The sequence below is a fragment of the Amblyraja radiata genome, chromosome 3 (assembly GCF_010909765.2).
Source record: "Amblyraja radiata isolate CabotCenter1 chromosome 3, sAmbRad1.1.pri, whole genome shotgun sequence".
Taxonomy (NCBI): Eukaryota; Metazoa; Chordata; class Chondrichthyes; order Rajiformes; family Rajidae; genus Amblyraja; species Amblyraja radiata.
In genome coordinates this window covers 41078040-41084039 of record NC_045958.1, presented here as the reverse complement: position 1 = coordinate 41084039, position 6000 = coordinate 41078040, and positions in this window count along the sequence as shown.

Below are 6000 nucleotides of genomic sequence, written 5' to 3'. Positions count from 1 at the left end.
AAAAATTTGAATCTCAATGAAAATCACGTTTTTTCTTTAAAAAACCTAAACACAATATTAGCTGTTAATGAAAACGGAAGAATTTGATTAAAATTTTTTTTTTTTTAATCGTGATTTTTTAATGTAAATGAGATTCGGGGTCCTATTATGACGTCATTGTGATGCGGCTGACGGGAAGGGAGTGGAAAAGTGGTTTAAAAGTGGCTTTTGTAAAGTTTAAAATGTCAATAACTTGTAAAATATAACATCAATCCGAACAAAATGTGTCCCTTTTACATCACAGGTAAATGGTGAGTAAGGTGGGCCAAATATTGGGAGGGGGAGGGGGAGGTGGAGGTGGAGGTGGAGGTGGAGGTGGAGGTGGAGGTGGAGGTGGAGGTGGAGGTGGAGGTGGAGGTGGAGGTGGAGGTGGAGGTGGAGGGGGAGGTGGAGGGAGAGGGAGACTGAGCAGGAAACAGAGAATAGGAATATGCAGCACTTCCTCAGGATGGCAGGTCGGAATTAGTTGGATACCACAAAGAAGAGTTCCATCTTTTCAAAAAAAATTTCAATGATTTGGATGAAGGAATCAATCTGGTGAACCTTTGCTGCAATTTATTAAGTTTGTTGAACAGGGTGGAATTGTGATTTGTGAGATGGGCGTAAAGAAGATTGATGGAAATTTAGATAAGTTGAGTGTGTGGGCAAATCCATTGCAGATGCAGTATAGTTTGGATAAATGTAATTATCCATTTTGGTAAGAAAAATAGAATATTATTTATAAGGTGAAGATTGAAAAATGTCTATGTACAAAGTCTTAGGTGTCCTCGTTCACTTAAAGTTAACATGCAGGTGTATCAGTTAAAAAGCGAAATGTTATGAGGGTTTTCATTCCAAATGATTTTGAATAGATTGGTGGGTGGCTCGGTATATATAGGGCCTGGAATAAACTTCCCACGGCAGGAGTGCAACAAAGGTTCAATAGTCAATAGTCAGATTTATTCGTCACGTGCACAATAAAGTGCAGTGAAATGAACTTGCCAGCAGCGGTACAATAAAAAATGAACATACAATACACAATAAAAATTTAACACAAACATCCACCACAGCATTCATCACTGTGGTGGAAGGCACAAAGTTTAGTCAGTCCTCCTCCATTTTCCCCTGTGGTCGGGACCACAAAGCTTCGCAGTGGCCGCTGCGGGCGGCCAGATGCGCAGACGAGGTAAGTCCAGAATCGGTGCTTCCCTACTGGAGACGGCAGCTTCACGATGGTGTAGGCCGCAGGCCGGTGGTCGAAGATCAAAGCCCGCGCCACAGTTAGAAGCACCGCAGACCGCGACTTCAAGATGTTGTAGGCCGTGGGCCGCCGGTCGGAGCTCTTCTGCAGGGTTCCCCGGCGAGGGATCCCGCTCCGGTTGGTAAGTCCCCACCGCACCCGCGGTTATATTGATTCACCAGATTGATTCCTTTGAAGTTAGGATTGTAGTATGAGGAGAGTTTAAAAGAATGGGAAGGGACAGTGAAAAGTAGAAAATTCTGACAGGGGTAGACAATAGACAATAGGTGCAGGAGTAGGCCATTCGGCCCTTTGAGCCAGCACCCCCATTCAATGTGATCATGGCTGATCATCCCCAATCAGTACCCCGTTCCTGCCTTCTCCCCATATCCCCTGACTCCGCTATTTTTAAGAGCCCTATCTAGCTCTCTCTTGAAAGCATCCAGAGAACCTGCCTCCGCCGCCCTCTGAGGCAGAGAATTCCACAAACTCACCACTCTCTGTGAGAAAAAGTGTTTCCTCGTCTCCGTTCTAAATGGCTTACTCCTTATTCTTAAACTGTGGCCCCTGGTTCTGGACTCCCCCAACATCGGGAACATGTTTCCTGCCTCTAGCGTGTCCAAGCCCTTAACAATCTTATATGTTTCAATGAGATACCCTCTCATCCTTCTAAACTCCAGAGTGTATAAGCCCAGCTGCTCCATTCTCTCAGCATATGACAGGCCCGCCATCCCGGGAATTAACCTTGTAAACCTACGCTGCACTCCCTCAATAGCAAGAATGTCCTTCCTCAAATTAGGGGACCAAAACTGTACACCATACTCCAGGTGTGGTCTCACTAGGGCTCTGTACAACTGCAGAAGGACCTCTTTGCTCCTATATTCGATTCCTCTTGTTATAAAGGCCAACATGCCATTTGCTTTCTTCACTGCCTGCTGTACCTGCATGTACAGAGCCTGGTAGAGAACCTGGGAATAAGGAGGAAATTTCCTCTGACTTGCTGGCCTTACCACAAGGGCCATGGTTTCATAAAATGGGTGTAAAGCGTTTATGACTGAGATAAGGAAATCGGGTGATGAGCGTGTGGAATTGCCTGCTAGAAAAGGTGGTGGAGGCCAAGTTATGAGATATATTTAAGAAGGAGACCAAAGTCTGGATACAAAAGACACAATTACTGTTTGCTTCATACCCATCAAGCACACAAAGATCATCCTTTTATTATCGCATTGCTTTTTGGGCACCCATCAAATGTTTTGGGGATGACAGAAGCAACTAGCCCCAGTATTATTTGCAGAAGCTATTCTTAGGAGCAATGAATGACGACATCCATTGGAGAATTTTGTAGGGGCAAGGTACACTGACCAACCAATCAGCCAAATAAATTTACACTTTCAATTGTGCCTGATAACAGCATTTAAGATTGTCTTTGCACAATTAGACTGACAGTTGATGTGACCAAATTACAGAAGGAGTTTGCAAAATGTCCACATAGTTTACGATTACTGTTTAAACTAGAATTGTACTTCTATCATTGTTTAATATTTGGATTGCTACATTCCAAATTGTTTCTCCAAAAACATTCAGTTCTAAAATAATGAGGATCTGGAAATCAACACCACCAGAATATTCCGCCCTGATTCTGGAACACCCTCTTTGGTTACGCAGTATTAGTTTACTCAGTGTCTTGAACATAGAAGAGATTGGTACACTTAAAAGTTGCAGAATAAAAGATTGAACGTTGCAATGTAAAAGCTGCTAGCAGGAGAAGGCATAACAATGCTGTGCCTGTTCTTTATGTCACTGATGGCCGGGGTGTTAAATCATTGCCGATTGTCTGCCAGATGACCGGAAAGTATAGTAAATATACATCATAGAAAGACTCTGATGGCTCTTAAGACACCATTTTTGATTATAGAGAATATGACACCACTAATTTAACAACACCTCAATATTGGAGGCGCTCAGTTGTAAAAATCAGAAGGCTCTGAGCTCAGAAACGTTGGCATTCATTTTCAGAGCAGAATTTTGACTGAGTGAAAGCAAGCATTTCTAAACTATTATTGAGAATTGAACTTCAATTGCCAAGATGCTATACCAAGAATTTTATAGGACAGAAGGCCATGTCATTAATTAGGACTGCATAGCTCTTAAAAAGTTAAGGCAGCTTAAGTGGGATTCGAAATTGGATTTGGTTTACAAGAACAAAGGGCTGCATTATTTTTTTTAATGGAATATAGGTTAATTCAAGAGTTATAAAAGGGAGAGAAATTTTATCACACAGATATGATGGGGTTGGGGAAAGCAGAGGCTAGGAGAATGGAAGGGAAGTCAGACAGCCAACTGTTTAAAGCAAGTTAGATCAAAGGAGGATTAAGTGGGTTTTACAGGCAAGATAATCTCAGATCATGAGGAGAGAAATTAGGAACTAGAGAAAGATGTAGATATAGATGTAGAGAACGAGAAAGCTATAGCAGAGAATAGCTAAACATTCTTCGTATCGTCATGAGGCTTTATGAGCACAAAAACCTCCATCTAATTATCATCTGCTATCCTCTATGGTTGAAGGGATAAATATTCTGTATGTTGGAAAATTTGGAAAAGTACTGGGAATATATCAAGAGCATGGCGTATTCGATGTAGGGTCTTCCAGACTCATTGCCGAGAGTTTGATTCGAGAGTGCTATTGCTGACCTGCCTGTGGGAGTCTTGAAGAATGCAGCTGCTAGAGTAGATCAACAGCAGGTGGTGACAGAATAACATGAGGGACAAATATACTTGACCTTGTCATTGCTGATCTACCTGCAAATCATGTAAGTCTTCTGCACTAAATTAACAGCTAACTAGTTGCTCATGAAGCACTGTAAGTCATCAGCAACATCTGAATAGTATTTCGCCATAATCTGTTACTCCATTACATGGCACATGCTTCCATTGCCTTTATCATCAAACCAGAGGCTTACACTGGTTCAATGAATGAGAGGACAATGGGCCTCGAGCATTGGTGAGGCTACCACACAGGTTTACATGCATGGTTAACAGCAATACTAGCATGAAATAGACAGCAAAGTGAGACAGCAATCAAGTGAAAGTATCATTACCCAACATTAGTGACATGAGGATTGGAAGGCATAGCTGAAAGGAAGCAATTTATATTCCCAGGGCTGATGAATAACCCAATAGTTCAATGAGAACAACTCTGTGATTAAAAAATGCGATGTAGAATATGAAGATCTGAAATTTTCCTCATGCCTGCCAAGGCATGGTAAATAGTTGCTGCACAGTGGATGGGCAGGAGGCAATGATCAGTTTGGTTGTGTCGGTAGCTTGAAAGGTCGACTGTATCCAAGACCAAAGGCATCAGGCACCACTGAATAGACTTTCAACTGGAGCCTTTACTTTGTGTGGTGTGCTAGTGCAGAATGCACAAAATTAGATGTTCAAGATATTCCGTACAATTTGAACAAATCCGTTGTTGGGAAATGAGGAGAATCTAAGGACTGAGTGGTTTAACAAATAACATGTTCAAATTAACAGAAATAATCAGAATGAATGCAGGTACTGGAAGAAGTGGAAATCTCTGCCACACAAGGTAGTTGAGGCCAGTTCATTGGCTATATTTAAGAGGGAGTTAGATGTGGCCCTTGTGGCTAAAGAGATCTCAGGGGGTATGGAGAGAAGGCAGGTACAGGATACTGAGTTGGATGATCAGCCATAATCATATTGAATGGCGGTGCAGGCTCGAAGGGCCGAATGGCCTACTCCTGCACCTATTTTCTATGTTTCTATGTAAGTGATTAAACTAGGGGACAGAAAAATGTTCATTGATGTTACTTGGATGGAATACTACAAGGCGTTTTATAAAAACCCCTTGCTGAATACCATAAAACTGAAAGGAATTATTAACTTGATTGGAAACAAGCCAAGGGGAAAGGTAATGCAAAACAGTAAACCCTTGCATTAACGAACCTCAATGTAGTGGATTTCTGTTATTGCGAGCGATACTCCAGTTGCACTGCCCCCCTCTTCCGGCAGTTACCCAGTGAGCTGGTGACACGTAGCGTGCTTCTGGTTGCGGGAGTGGAGAGAGCGTGCAGCATGAAGGTGGCGTGAGCATCGGACCCATCTCTGGAGCACCGCGTGTGGGGCCAGGGGCTCTGCAGCCTCCCGGCCTGTGAATTCCCCAAGGTTTAACCCCACAATGCTGCATTTCTTCCCTCTCAGCCTTGGGTTACTCACTTCCCTCACCTCCATTTGTGGGGTGGTTTTGTGGAATGGTCTTGACGAAACGATTAAACAAAGTATGAATATAATGCAATTTTAAAAAATGTACAAAAGATATATCTTTGAAAAGTACAGTAATGAGGAATGTAATGTAATGTAATGTAAATCTCACAGATGTTAATGGTGCTTGTTCTTTTTGTTCTTTTCTTTTTTTGTTCTTTTTTTCTTAATAGCTTGATTGGAGTAGTTTTATTTGAATTGTCTGTTTAGTTTATTTTATTGAATTTTGCATTTGTTAATGGTGAAGAATGGGGGTAGGACTTGACAAGCATAGGCTTCTTCCTATCCCTTTTCGAACGAGTCTAATGTGTATTATGTTGAAATTGGCTTTTGATTTTTTAATTTATGTATGTACATATATGTTATGTATATGTGTATATGTATGTATGTATATATGTATATGTATGTATGTGTGTATGTATTTATGTATATATATATGTATATATATAATTTTCCTTTTA